This window comes from Pleurodeles waltl, chromosome 10 (genome assembly GCF_031143425.1).
Source record: "Pleurodeles waltl isolate 20211129_DDA chromosome 10, aPleWal1.hap1.20221129, whole genome shotgun sequence".
NCBI lineage: Eukaryota > Metazoa > Chordata > Amphibia > Caudata > Salamandridae > Pleurodeles > Pleurodeles waltl.
In genome coordinates this window covers 134,393,995-134,409,448 of record NC_090449.1, presented here as the reverse complement: position 1 = coordinate 134,409,448, position 15,454 = coordinate 134,393,995, and positions in this window count along the sequence as shown.

Below are 15,454 nucleotides of genomic sequence, written 5' to 3'. Positions count from 1 at the left end.
GCTGTCCTGGAGACACTCACTAATGTCCTGGGGGCTTACCAACAATCCCAGGACAAGATGGGCCAGATTCTTGACATCATGCAAGAGAACCAGCGGCTGCAGGAGGTACACCATCAGGAGATCAGGAAAGATTTGCAGGCCCTCAATACCACCATGGTCTCCATAGCAGGGGTGCTGGCTGATATGGCCAATATAATGAGGGAATATACAGCCAACCAGCGGGCCACTTCCACTAGCCAGTCAACTGAACATCCCACCACATCTGCTGTAGCTAGTGGGCAGGAGGCCCTGCCACAGGACCCACAGGCCACCCGCACCCCACCCCTGCAGAAGGTAAACCACCACGCAGACGTTCCCTGCGACCCAGACAGATGCCAGAAACACTTGCTAAGACCAAGACACTGCCAGGAAATGAGACCCTCCTGAATGTCCCCCTTGTGTCCCACTCTTTCGCCTTGTCCACTTTGAACTGCCTTTGCTCCTCTTACTATGGCCCTTTGGACACTGGACCTGTGCTACAAACAGACTGGACCTATACCGTGGACTTACCTCTACCATCACCCCATTCCATTGCACTATTCCGACCATATATATTTCACTACAATAAACACCCTTGAACACAACTTGAGTGATAGTGGCTTTATGTGATGTAAATGTGCAATTATGGTAACAGTTATATATTGTGCAATTGACCTGAAATCTGTGATAGCATATAAATAATGACAGCTGTCTGTAGTCATCACATCAGTACACAGTTGTTATAAATCCAACATCTGCAAAATACGAAGGCATAGGTGACAGTCAATTGAGATGCAAAGGAAGTGACTGCCATCCTGCTACAGCCACAACGAAAAGATAAAACAATCAGAGGAATGGTCAGTTCCACTGTCTCAACTGTGTGTCATTGGAAGTACTGCCGTATAACTGATGTTCTGTTGTCCACATTCTCATCCTCTGCCTCCTCATCCTTACTGTCCTCAGGGTCCACTTCTGCCACAGGGGCAATTCCAATCTTCTCCTCCTGCAGATAAGGCACATGTCGTCTGAGGGCCAGGTTGTTCAACATGCAGCATGCTACAACTATCTGGCAAACCTTCTCAGGGGAGTAGCAGAGGGATCCACCTGTCAGATGGAGGCATTTATACAGGTTCTCAGCCCCTGTCCTGGCATTCCTCACAGGGGTCAGGAGTCACAACAGGTTTGGGTAGCCAGAGTCACCTGCAAGAATTGAGGGACAAACATTAGCCTAACACAAAGGTATGGGGGATGAATCCTGAAGGCATACACTTACATACATTGGGTGGGGACTCTGGCTCACCTATTAGCCACACCCTGAGCCTCTGTAGTTGTGCCATCACATTTAGGATGCTGCTATTCCTCAGGACGAAGGCATCATGCACCAACCCAGGATACTTGGCAGTGACGTGGGAGATGTACTGGTCCACCAGGCACACCATTTGCACATTGAGTGAGTGGAAACTCTTCCTATTCCTGAACACCTGTTCATTGTGCCGGGTGGGGGACAAATGCAATATGTGTGCCGTCAGTCGCCCCAATAATATTAGGAATATGTCCCATTGCTTAGAATCTAGCCTTCACAGTGGCCAAATATTCCACTTGGGGGAAAGCAATGTTGGTGCACATGTGTTTGACCAAGGCCGACAAAATCCTTTCCAGCACGATTAAGAACATTAGCTGTGACCTTCATGCTGCCAAGCCCACTGTCACTTGGAAAGAACCAGTTGCCAGGAAATGAAGCACTGATAGAACTTGCACAAGAGGGGGGATCCCAGTGGTATGACAAATAACTGATATCAGATCAGGCTACAATTGAGTACACAGCTCTGTGATTGTGGCCCTGTCCAGTCTATATGTCAGTATAATGTGCCTGTCCTCCAGTGTAGCCAAGTCCACAAAAGGGCTGTACATGGGGTCTTGTCTCCTCTTCCTATTTCTCCGCAGTGGTAGGTATCTAAGGGACACAAGAGTGAGTAGGCTGTCAAAAACTGAACAATGTAACCACCACCTCAGTGTACAGAGTGCATGTATGTAACCGGACAATGTGAATGGCAATGTATGTGCAATTTACAGCGGTGACGTAGTTTCCAGTTTCTGAATGGTGTCCACCACCATAAAATGGCGACCGCCTGTCCTGCAAGTATGGACAGGTGGAAGTGATGTAACTCAGCCGGCGCTGAGCGTCATGGCGGAAGGCGGTCTTGCACCAGTGTGCTATTCCTCATTGACTGTAATGGGACTCTGTGGAGTACAGTGTCCAATGGGGATCACCGGCGGCGGTAACTGTGTACACCGCCGCGGATGTGACCGCCATTTTCTGTCTAAAACCTCACTTGATTCCTGACTTTCCACAGGACAACACCTCCACTGCATGTGCTGCTGTGACCTGTGTCTGGATCCTGCCATGGCCCGTGTGACAGGGGAAAGGGCCCCTGCCTTCACTTCGGTGGAGTTAGAGCGCCTGGTGGATGGGGTCCTACCCCTGTACAGACAGCAGTATGGGCTTCCAGACCAACAGGTGGATACACCAGGGGCACGATGCATGCAACAAGATTGCATGGAGATGTGTGTGCTAGCAGTCTGTCTTTTGGGTGGGCGTATGTCTGGTGGTAGCGTACATGCAGTGCTCCGGGTGATGTGCGTGCCAATGGAGATGGTATTTGTGGGCCATATGTGTGACAGGCTGGATTGTATGGTTAATGGTGTCCTCCTGTCTGTATTACCTCTGCAGGTCAGCGCCCATCAGAAGAAGGGATTGTGGCGTGCCATCGCCAAGGACGTGCGGACTCTGGAGGTCTATAGCAGGCAGAGCACCCACTGTAGGAAAAGGTGGGAGGACCTGAGACGCTGGGCATGGAAGACCGTTGAGGCCTAGCTGGGGATGGCCTCCCAACGAGGGCAGGGTGCCCATCGGAACCTGACCCCCCTGATAGACAGCATAGAAGCGGTGGCCTACCCAGAGCTGGATGGGCGCTTGAGGGCAGCACAACAGCCACAAAGGGTGGGGGAGTACAGTGAGCGTGACAACCATTTTTGTTGGGTGGCATGGGATCATGGTAGTGGGTTTCAGTTAGTGAGTGCCCCTTAATGCCAGCTCAGCCATTGCTGCGTGATCCAGCTCAAGGTAAATGGGTGTATAGCAAAATCTAGTAACCCAGATAGGTTGCATTCCATGTCAGACAGGGCTTAGTGGGTCCCAGGAGAGGAGCATTTGGCTGTGGTTGGCTCTCATTCTGCTGTGGTACCTAGCCAATGGAATGCCAGTGCGATGCATATTGTGCAATCCTAATCCCTGTGTGTGATGGTAATGTGTATGCCAACTGTGGTGTTGGTGCTGTAATTGACCCAGTGCTCCCTTTCTCTCTCTCTCCCCCCCTATTTTCTGCTGTCATCCTGTCCATGTGTGCATTAGCATCATCTGGCGGAGGAGCAGGGGCACCGACGTCTGATAGAGCTGCATCCCACAGCACCCAGGAGGCAGAGTCTGCCGACGCCGAGGGGACCAGTGGGACGGAGGGCGAGGGGAGCACCACGGCGGAGACAGGAGGTGACAACACAGACTCTGATTCCTTCTCTGATGGAAGCTCCCTGGTGGTGGCAGACCCATCTGGAACCACCCCAGCTACAGGTACAGCCGCCAACCCCTGTACCAGCACTGCCCTCCCAGTAGCCCCCAACTGAGGTGGCCGTGCCCGCTCACCCAGGAGGTTGGGCATCTCCTTCGCCCCAGGCACCTCAGGCCCTGCCCCAGTCAGCCCTGCTGCCCTCAGTGAGGAGGCTATTGACCTCCTGAGATCCATCTCTGTAGGGCAGTCAACCATTGTGAATGCCATCCAGGGGCTGCATCCCAGATGCAGCAGTGCAGTCCATACCTGGTGGGCATCCACGGTGGGTTGGCGGCCCTACAGAGATAATTTCAGGCTCTCGCCTCCTCTCTGATGGCAGCCAGTGTCCCTGTTCCTACCATCCCCCCTCAAACTACCACTTTCCAGTTCCATTCCTCTCAACCCCAACCCATCCCAGGCACAGATACAGACAAGCATACACACAAAACATCAGACAAGAGTAGCACAGTCAAACACAGGCAGCACACTTCAGGCCACAAGCACTCACACAAACAACGGACAGTTGAAGACACAACGACATCCACTGCCTCCACTGTCTCCCCCTCCTCCTCCTCCTCCCCCCTCACAGTCACATCCACACTCACCCCTGCATACACTGCAGCAACAGCCATCACCACATCAAGAAGTACACACACCTCACTTGCAGACACCTCCACAACATCCATCCACACATCCCCTTTGTCCTCTCCCACCCTGTCTGCCCCCCCAAATGACACAAACGCACACACTCAGACACCCAACAGCCATCCACCTCACACAGGCTCACTGTCCATGCACCTGCACCCAAGTCCAGCAGACATACACCTCTGGCAACCACTCCCTCAACCTCCACTCCCATCCCTCCTCCCACATCCCAACCCAATACCCCTAAGAAGTTTTTCCTTGCACATCTTGACCTCTTCCCTCCCCCTCCCCACCCGTCCGTCCTGCCCGTAAGAGCAGGGCCCCAACGACCAAGCACAGCACCTCAGTCAAACAGCCTGCCATTGCTCACATCAAATCAACAGCTGCTGGTACAAAGGGGCACCAGAGTATGATGGCTGCCACTCCTACTGAGAGCACACCTCCAGCTCAGAAAGGGAGGACTAGGGTGGTGAAAAGCAAGGGACAGGAGACCGGGACAGTGGAGGCAATTCCTAGTTCTGGAGGCAGGGACACAAGTGACATGTCAAAGGCCAAGGGGACCCGTCACAAGAGGGGACACATGGATCCCCTTCCACCACCAGAGATTGCCAAGGATCCCAATCCACCAGCAAAGAAAGGGAAGGTTCCCACTCCACCAGCAAACAAGGGGAAGGCTCCCACTCCACCAACACAGAAAGGGAGGGTTCCCACTCCACCAGCACAGAAAGGGAAGCGACCCACTCCACCAGCAAAGAAAGAGAAGGTTCCCACTCCACCAACACAGAAAGGGAAGGTACCCACTCCACCAGCAAAGAAAGGGAAGGTTCCCACTCCACCACCAATGAAATGCAAGAGGCCCACTCCACCCGCAGAGGGCAAGGAGCCCCCAGCTCCAGCAGAGGGAAAGGAGCCCCCAGCTCCAGCAGAGGGCAAGGAGCCCCCACCTATAGCAGAGGGCAGGGAGCCCCCACCTCCAGCACAGGCACAGAAGCCCTCACCTCCAGCACAGGCACAGCAGACTTTACCTACAGCAGTGGCACAGCAGCCCTCACCTCCAGCACAGGCGCAGCAGCCCTCACCTCCGGCACAGGCACAGCAGCCCTCACCTCTGGCACAGGCACAGCAGCCCTCACCTCCGGCACGGGGCATATAGGCCACCCTCCAGGGACTGTTGTACAAGGAGCCCCCTCCAGAACCAGTGGGCAAGTTCCCCACTTCAGAGATGGTAGCCTTACACTCCCCACCAAAGACAATTGGGCATGGAGCCCTCTCCAAAACCAGTGGGCAAGTTTCCCACTTCAGCTGAGGTGGGTCCCCCACCCTCCCTCCCCCTGAGGTGCCTGCCCATATCCAACATGATGCCTCTGAACAGTAGATTCGGATTGTGTCAGGAGTTAAGTTGGGCCTTGGACTGTGGCCATTGGCCCATTCTGGACATTGACACCTGCATTTGGATTAAAATTGACAATATGGTGGCTGTTGGCATCAAATTACAGTGTTAGTTGATTCTCATTGTGGTCCTTGTTTTATTTTAACATGGGTCCTGTGAAATTGGTTCAACTCTGCAGCTGTTTCTGTGTATGGTGTGTGTGTGAATGGTTTATGTTGTGCGTGTGTGTGTGTCACTCTCCTTTTCCTCCCTCCCTCCCTTGTGTGCTAGGTGGCTGTACTCACTGTTGTCGTTTTCGTCGGTGTTGGTGTTCCAGGAGGGCCATGGAGTAGAAGAGCATCGGGAAGACTTGAAGTTCCAGTTCAACGGCAGCGGCGGAGTCCTCTATGTACCTGTTGGTGAGTCTTTTGTTTTCTGTGATATTTTTCCGCCGGGCTTTTGAAGGCGTTGCTACCGCCCTGGAAATCCTATGGGTTTGCTATGTCATAATATGGCGGGTGGGAGCTTGGCTTCCGCCTGGTTATTGATGGCTACCGCCGTGGTCAGTGGTGTTAACGCCATGCGGTTGGTGTTGTACATTGGCTGTCTATGGGAGGTATCACCACCATGGTCATAATTTGGCAGTATTTACCACCAGCCTGTTGGCGGTATTACCACCACTTTATCACTCACTGCCAATGTAATAATGACCACCATAGTCTCTTAAAAATTGCAAATCAGTCACAAAGTTAATTGATCTTCTAGGAAGTTCATCAAGAGTTTTCTTTACTTGCAAAGGTTCAAAAAGCTTTTACTAAAAGTTAAAATGTCTCTAATAAAGGCACAGCTGGTAATCACTAATAATCACTTCCAAAATGCAATGTCTTTGTTCATTAAGCGGCAATGAGATTTCAAGGTTAAGCTCCACCACAATTTCAAACTCAAGAATATAGAAATGGATTCAAACTGTTAAAGCAAAAGGTTGCAAATTCCTTCTCCCAGTCATTGGCAGCAAAATATGTTCATTCAGGTGCTGAGGATCTGCAACTTGGTATTCTCTTTTTCTTTGATCTTCTGTTTACTTGACCCTCAGCATCACTGCCACTCTGACTCTACTCCTCAGTCTGCTCAGCAATAGTCAGTGGCACTTGTACAGCTGGCATTGAGTGTTTTGTAGGCAAATTGTCTCTGGATACAGCTCTTTTATCTACCACAACTGGTCTTTCATCAACATCCGAACTAGCATAAGTCAACTGATTCTGTCTCAGCCCTTCTGTCCCATCCACTGTTGTTGACTCACTCAGGACCCCCATCAGACCGAGTCTGTGCTGTAGCAGCCATTTGTCCAGTCCCAACAGCTTGGCTAACCGGATCCCTCTCACTCACCGTAACCAACTCATCTGCAAGAGGTGCTGTATCATCAAGGGGACCTGGAACTTTGTGAGTGTGGGTCGCTTGGACTTTACAGCTGTAGTGGTTACTAAAACCACCTTGTGAGGGCCTTTCCGATTCGGTTACAAGGACATTTTTGTCATGTGACTCTTGATCATGACCCAGGCGCCTGGACATAGGTCATGGCAAAGTGCTGTTGCGGCTGTGCTGTGTCTTCCCCAACCTGATGAGACAAAGAATGAACCACATCAGCCAGTCCTCAGCAATAATCCAGCACCAAGTAATCTGCAATGGTCACAAGCGCATTTGCAGGCACTGCTGGAATTCTCATGGCTCTCCCCATGATAATCTCATGAGGGGGCAACCCAGCCTTTCTGTCGGGTGTACTACGCATACTCATCAAGACAAGAGGCAATGCGTCTGGCCATTTCAAAGTGGTGGATGCACATACTTTTGCCAGTCTGAACTTCAGGGTTCCATTTATCTGTTTTACAAGTCCTGAAGCCTCAGGTCTGTAGCTGCAATGCAATCTTTGTTCAACCTGTAATGTTGCACACAACAATGTAAGAATCTCAATATTGAAATGAGTTACTTGATCTGACTATAGAGAAGTCAGAAAGCTGAAACGTGGTATCAACTCTCTAAGTAACAGCTTTGCTACTGTGAAACTATCATTTTTCCTGGTTGGGAAAGCTTCAACCCAACGACTAAGATGTATCTCAGTACATTGCACACAGGTAACTCTATAAAGTCAAGCTGCATTCTGTTGAATGGTTCTCCTGATCTACCAATATGACTCAGTGTGACAACTGTGTGTTTCCCTACATTCATCTGTTGGCATGTGACACATCTGAGGCCTATGGCTTCTGCAATCATTTTTGTTTGTCTGAATGTTTTGATAATTGCATCTCTATCTATATGTGCTTGTCCATGGTAATGACTATCCATAGGGGACAACAAGCAATTTGACAGTACTGCTCTTCCAGCGCTTGAGACCCTATAAACATCCTCATCTCTTTTGACACATCATGCTCTAACCCAGCTCTGCTGTTCTTTTCCTGTCACTTCTTCCTGCAATCTCTTAACTTCTTCCCAAGTATCAACACCAGTTAACAGGAATTTTTGACTTGCCTCATCACTTGTTTCATTGCTCCATTGCCTATTAAAGGAAGTGCAAATAAAGGCGCAATATCTCGCCACTTCATCACCAGATGTATTTCCTAAGGTTACATAGTCAGTAGATTTTCTATGCGCTACACATTTCACAATATAATTTTTTACAGACATCTGTAATGCATTGAACAAATTGTAAATCTTATCACCGTTCTCAATAGGGGATCCAGAGGAGATCATAAAACCTCTCTGGGACCACAACTGTCAGAAATCATGAACGACACCGAAACCATACTGACTATCAGTGAAGATCGTCACTTTAAGCTGTTCAGAAACACAGCAGGCTCTGGTAAGAGCGACCAATTTGGCTACTTGGGCAGAAAAGACTCCTTTAAGCCAGGAGGCTTCTCTCAAACCTGGGACAGTGCAAACTGCATAAACAGCTCTCAGTGCGCCATCTTTATCTCTTAAACAGGAGCCATCAACAAACATGACATAGTTATTTTCATCTAAGGGGACATCTTGAATGTCAGGTCTTGGCTTGGTGCACAATTCAGTCACATTGAGACAGTCATGCTCAAGCTTAAGATTTGGTTGAGAATAGATGGTGACTCAGTATACCCTTGAGTAGTTCGGCACCATGCAAAAACACGACTGCCAAATTTGAACGTGAAGAGGAATTCGCTTTCCTCATGAAGGGGAATAGAGTAAAAGGCTTGGCAAAGGTCAATTACAGAAAACCATTCTGCTTCACAGGCAATTTGGAATAAAATCACTGCAGGATTCGGTACCACCAGACAACATGGAACGACAATCTTGTTCACTTTTCTATTGAACTATGTAGTACTTTTCATTGGGCTTCTGCAATCCTAGAATGGGAGAGTTACATGGACTTCCCAAAATCTGTTTCAGGATACCTAGTTCAATTAGACTGTTAATTAGGGATGTAATTCTAGCAATTGTCTCTGGTGTAATATTACACAGGGTGTTTTTGGATACACTACATTTGGCTACACTCTTATTTTAATGGGCTCAACTCCTTTAATGTGTCTTATCTCCTTTCCTGAAAAATTCCAAACCTCAGGTATCACTGTGTCTTTTAAATCTTCGGGCAAATCATTACTCGTCAGCATTGGGTCCAACGTGACACTCAAGAACTGCTTCACAATTTACAGGGTAAATCTTCTTCATTTGTTCGGATTTCAATTCTACGGGTGTGCAACTAATAGACTAGACTAGCTTACACAATAGGTCATGTCCAAGTAAACTTACAGGACTTGAATCGCAAACCACAAATTGGTGCTCATCTTCAAATGAACCTATTTTTACAGGAACATGTTCCATTACAAGGTTAGTTAACTACATTTGCGACTTCTACAACCTGAGTTATTTTTCCTGAAAGGAGTAAATTTGGCAGTTCTGTTGTTCTGCCTTTGGAACGTGTTGCTCCAGTGTCAACAAGAATGATACATCATGTCCTATAACATTGCCATTTACACAGGGACCACGTTGATCTACTTCTAAGGATGAGCTAACATGCAGTCCTCATCATTCAAGCTGTCTGCTTGAAGAACTTCTGAAAATTCCTCATAGCTCAGGTCCATCAAGGGAATCTGATTCACATTTGTGTTTGCAATCTATTTCAGATTCTGTTGGGGAACAACCATTTGCTGTTGAGCCATTAGGGCTTGTGGTACCTGCATCTGCTGTCCTGGGGAAACATTCACATTTTGTACTCGGGCCTTTGAACTCTCTGGATTTGAACCTGATTATTGCCTTGTGCATGAGCAACTCCAACATACTGCACTTGATTATTCACATTATTTTAGGGACACTCCCTCAGCCAATGCCCAAACTTTCTACAAGCATGACACAGATTAGTTCTCTTCAACGCCTGAACATCAGCAACGCCTCCACTTTAATCTACATCAACACCACGTCTTCTACCTCTGGGCTGAACAGCATTTGCCACTTGCTGTGTCACACCTTGCATTCCACCAGATTTCACCATTGTCTGTGGGATCTAATTAACTTTTTGTGCAGTCTTCAATTGCATCACCATTATCTTCTCCTTCAATTTCCTCTGGTTCAATTCCAATTCATTGCTGCAGTATTTTGTATACCGCAGGATCTCATAAATCGGTTTGTTGTGCCATCAAATTAGGTGCTGCTGATTCATCTCACTAATGTCTGGCGTCAACCCTTGCAAAAACCTGAACACAAAATGACCCATATCTTTAGGTTCTATTGTTACTGTACCACTATGCTGTTTGAAAGCTTACAGCAGTCTTTCATAATGTGCACGAATCCACTCCCTGAGCTGTCCTGTCAATTTTCTGCCAATCAATATCTTTCAGAGACACTTTGTTTCTCAAAAACTCAATTACCTTATATTTTTTCATCACATCTTCAGATGGTGCAGCCATAACAGGATCCATTTGCATTCATCCACAAATCAATTGGAACCCCAATGTCAAACAACATATTCAAATCCTGCCACAGGTATTTTGAAAGTTTCACAAATTTCTCTGTCTGCTTGTACCACTCAACTGGCTTCTCTCTCAATCTCAAGTAATCATTTGTGAATGACAAAATATTACTCCTTCTCCAGGGTACATGAACATAACCTCCACCTGGTATTTCTCTCATGGGCATTATTTTTACATTGTCCTCGGCTTGATTTGCTCCTGCCAGAGGCATTTGGCTTTGATTTCTTCTGATCTTGTTTATTCACCCATCTGTCTTCCAACTTATCTACAGCTTCCTATTTCTGAATGTATGTAATTAATTACTTGATATGCATTTTCATTCCAGGAGACCTCATGTTAGCTATGTCTTTTGTGCCAAGAAGGGGTTTTGACTTCTCTAAATCCACATCATATTTCTCTGCTACTTCCTCTAATCTCTCATAAACCTGTCCTGTACGTTGTGTAATCTCTTTACATATGAACAGCAGTTCATCTTCTGTGTAAGTTTCCAATTGAGCTGTGTCCAAAAGAGCCTAAAACCATTTCAGTCAATTTTAATTTTAATCTGGACACATTCACAGATCTGTCTCTCTCAGGGGTCTCTTCTGTTCTCGGATTGCAATTTGTTACACCTGCTGCACCTTGTGGACTCAAATTATTTAAGCAATATGTTAGCTGCTGTGCAGTAAAACCTTGCAAACAGATATTATTTCTTGGTGGTACTTCTGCTTTTGGCTGTCCCATATTCTGCTGAATGAGGCATTAAAGTGTGGCTGCTCTCTGGCACGTTAAAAGGTACCCCTCTTTGGGAGTGCTGTAATGTACATTTTTAAGCTGATCAGGTCTGGGCATTAAAGGATTTGGAGGTTCCCTGAGGAAACCTTGAATCAGAAATAAATCCTGTCTGACATGTCACTAAGTTTGGATCTACAATTCGTGTAGGGGTTAATGGTCTCATAAGAGATGCGGACCTCTTCATCTCACAGTTCTTAGAGAATACTGAGCCCTGCATACCATTCGGTAATATCCCAGTTGAAGTAGCTGGTGTGTCTGGAACTGTTGGAACATTTATTGAGTGGGCATCGCTTCCAGACGTACCTGAAGCATACAGCGGGACTATGGTCGCAGAAACTGTTAATGTATCTGGACCCATATGATTTATCTGGTTCTGAAGAATTGTCATTCCTAGACTCTGTCCTCTCAGGACAGTGCTGAAACTTTGTCCTGTTTGACTCAGGGTAACATTTGCCATTGTCTGTACTGGAGTAAACATTGGCACAGGTTCATTCGAAATACAGTTTTGCACCCGCGGAATCTGACAAGGTGTCTGCACTGTCTGATTCACATTTGGAATTGGCACAACCTGGTTTACAACTGGGGTTAGTATTGGGCTGAACTGTATTAACGGTTTGAATTGGTTGATTTGCATCAGGAATCTGTGTTACTGGATTTGCAGGTGTACTTGGCAGTACCTGGATCGGGTCTGGGCAAATGGGGCAGTTGGCACATTCTGTGCTGCTTCACCTATTGTTCCCGTCTCAACTGAATTATAAGGAGGCGGACTGTTCATCAAGAGATGATTTATGAATTTGTCATCTCAATCACTCTCATATGTCACTGATTTTTTTAATCCTTGGCTTCTGTTGTCTGTTCTGCCTTTCCAGTCTTTTTGTTAGTCTTAGATTTTGTGCTTTCACCTTCTTTGTTTGAGATAGCTGGATACATTCTGACTTCGTCAAGTATTTTTGATCTCCACAATTTCAGCTCTGCAACCCATCTAGCCTCTGCAAGTGTTTTAATTGCTTTCTACATTCTATTATCATATTTAGTTCTCATTTTCTCTGTTGCTATGAGCTCCCAAATCTTAAGGGCTTCAAACTGTGCGGAACTTAGAGGCGGTTACATTTCATACAGAAATTGACTCAAATTGTCTACATTTCTCAGATTAAAAGTTCCATAATGGGGAAATGCTAAAGCTCCTTTTTTTCATTAATTGTGCTCCACTGTTCAAGCCACAAACATGCAGCAAATCCTTTTACAGATGACATGTAATAGCCTGGAATTCCTTCGGGTGAGGATTCTATAACTTCTCTAACTGGAATAAATACATCTCCTCTTAATGCACTCCTTAAAGTTTTAAAGAATGTCATTTTCAGATTTAATTAATTGCAAAGCTTTTGATCAAATCAGGAAGTAATTTCAACACTTTCCTCACAATGTTCTCAACCTGTAGCAAAGCGGCACTGTCTACCAATACCAGGCTGTCTTCACACCAAACGACCTATACCAGGGGCTTCTCAATTGGGCAAAGCAGAGAGGAAGATATCTCTCCAAGAGGCTCAGCATATGGGTCCAGGAGCAGGGGCTCTGCTTCACATCTTCGGAAACCTGGAGAGATCTCTGACGAAAGTCCAACTGGTCATCAGTATATTAAAGTTCATAAAGCAATCTGATTTGCTCTGAAAGACAAACCATATTACATTGAAGGGGCACCATTGAATAGTAATCGATCACATGACTCCAGATTGCAACACTGACATTCTTTCCCAGGTCTGTCATGGGGACCTCATCCATCCATGCAGCTCCACACAGGATTGAAACATTTGTATAATTTGTTAGTCCATTCCTCAGGATGTTCCAAACTCAAGGAAACCATTACACTTTCTCTCTATGTCTAAAGAATAGGGCCCATTACCAAAGCTAGTCTTCTCATGGGAATGAAGTCTGATAGAAAGCTCACGTTATGAAAATGAATCAGCATTTCCTGCATAGTCACGAAATACAAGACTGAAAGGACTCAGTTAGGCCAAATTAAGTGAATAAAAGCAATACATTTAATTAATTAGTTTTAAAAAACACATTTTTAATATGCAAACTTATAAATTCAACATTAATAATGCTTCAATAATATGCATGTTACATTCACTTTAAATGGAAAAAACTCTGCTAATGCATTTCAATTGATATAACGCTGAACTGCATTTCTCTGTTTTTGCACGCATGTTTAAATCATTAATCTTTAGAAATGTAATATTGTTCCAATACATTCTGTTAGTCAAATGTCTAAATTATCGACTACATCAGTTATGAGGCATGTTTGGCAAAAGTGTTAGTCACACAAGAAACAAGGCTTTTTGGCAGCTTTTTCTTGGGCTTCCCCCACATGGATTTTATGTATTATGGTGAGCTCACGCCTTTTGTAAAATAATAAAAATACTGGATTTTAATCCCAGGCAGTGGTGGTGGTTTGCTAGATGGTGCATTAGTAAACACCATTCAAAGTATCCTTGAGTCCTCTTTGTACAGCTGCATGACATCTACTTCATTGTCTGATATTAATTCTAAGGAAACTTATTAGTTTATGCTTTAGTTACAAATCTTATGCAACATGAAGGGTCTGTGACTTTAAATACTGGGCATGCATTACATACAATTAAAATAGTTTATTGTATTTTACAAATGGACGGATCATATGTTTTTATTTTCTGCCCGAGTTCCATGAATAAATACTTAAATAACTTCTTAATGACTACTACTTACTTTTACATGACTTATTGGAGCACGCAAGCCTCCCGACGGTGCTGATATTACTTCTGGCTGCAGAGGCCTATAAATGCCAAACTACCCAATTCAGGAGGGAGGCTCCCAATTTTGTAAACTTAAAAATAGCTTTAAATCTAGCTTTCTTCTATCTGAAATTGTCCCCACTTTCATACAAGTAAATTGGGAAAATATCACCCCCCATCAATTATTTTAAAAGTTGCCTCTTTCTGCTTTGCAAACTTTAGTATGTATGAAGTACTAAGAGGAGCGTCACTGGCCTTGGACGCTGTTGCAATGCTCTGTATTGTGCAGCTGCTCTTCCACTACATAGAAGTGCTCAACCCAAGAAATTGGCCCAGAACAGGTTAAGCAAAAGGTGTCAGATACTCCAGAGGCTGGGTCTAGAGCCTGTTTCATACATACCAACATTTTAGAAGAGAAGTGTGAGATTTCTAGAAGAAAATCTGGAGATATATATTTGCCCCATTGACTTCTTTTGGGGCCTGAATCAGGTTACTGTTATGTATGGGATTTGAAAGTCTACTGCTGCAGGATCGGATATTAGATACGCAAATGTACGTGTTTTTTTCTCCTTACCTGTCAGGAGCATGGAGAAAGCGATATGACAGGCAGAGAGTGCCTGATGCAAGTGCTGTGCACTGGCCAGCAGAAGCAGGTTACTGGCAATGTTTACTCTGCGTTACACAAAACCAGGCCCTATCAGCTGAAGCCTGCATGGCAATCGAGTTTACATATGCATGAATTAGGAGGTGGGAGACTAGCCTTGAAATCGGTAGTCTCCTGCCTGAATCGGGAGGGTTGGCATGTATGCTGTTTTTGTGTCTTTTTTTATACATGAAATGCATGATCCCTGTGACTCTGAGTGCTGCAACCTAATTGGTTCTGTAATTGCTGTCATCAAGCTAATAAGTCAACAAACTTAGCCAGACTCCGGTCATCCCCTAGCAGTGAGTCACATCTCCTCAAACTGGGCCCAGCTCATAATTGCCTAGGGTAGCAGCGCACAGCATGAGTGCTGGCTTCTTCTTTTTTAAATCGTATCCTACAGAGTTAGCTGCCCGCCTTAACTTGTCACGCTGCTATGGCTAGTATAATATACGTAGTTAATAATTTTATAGTTGTTTTCTGATGGTGACACCAGCCCTAAAATGTGTTATTCGAACCCCTGATGCATAGTACTTGACAAGGCTGTACAAGCAATGCGTTAAACAGATGGGTACTAGTCAGGTACCTTTATTTTGCTTCTGCAGCTTGAAAAGGAGAATACCACATACATGCCA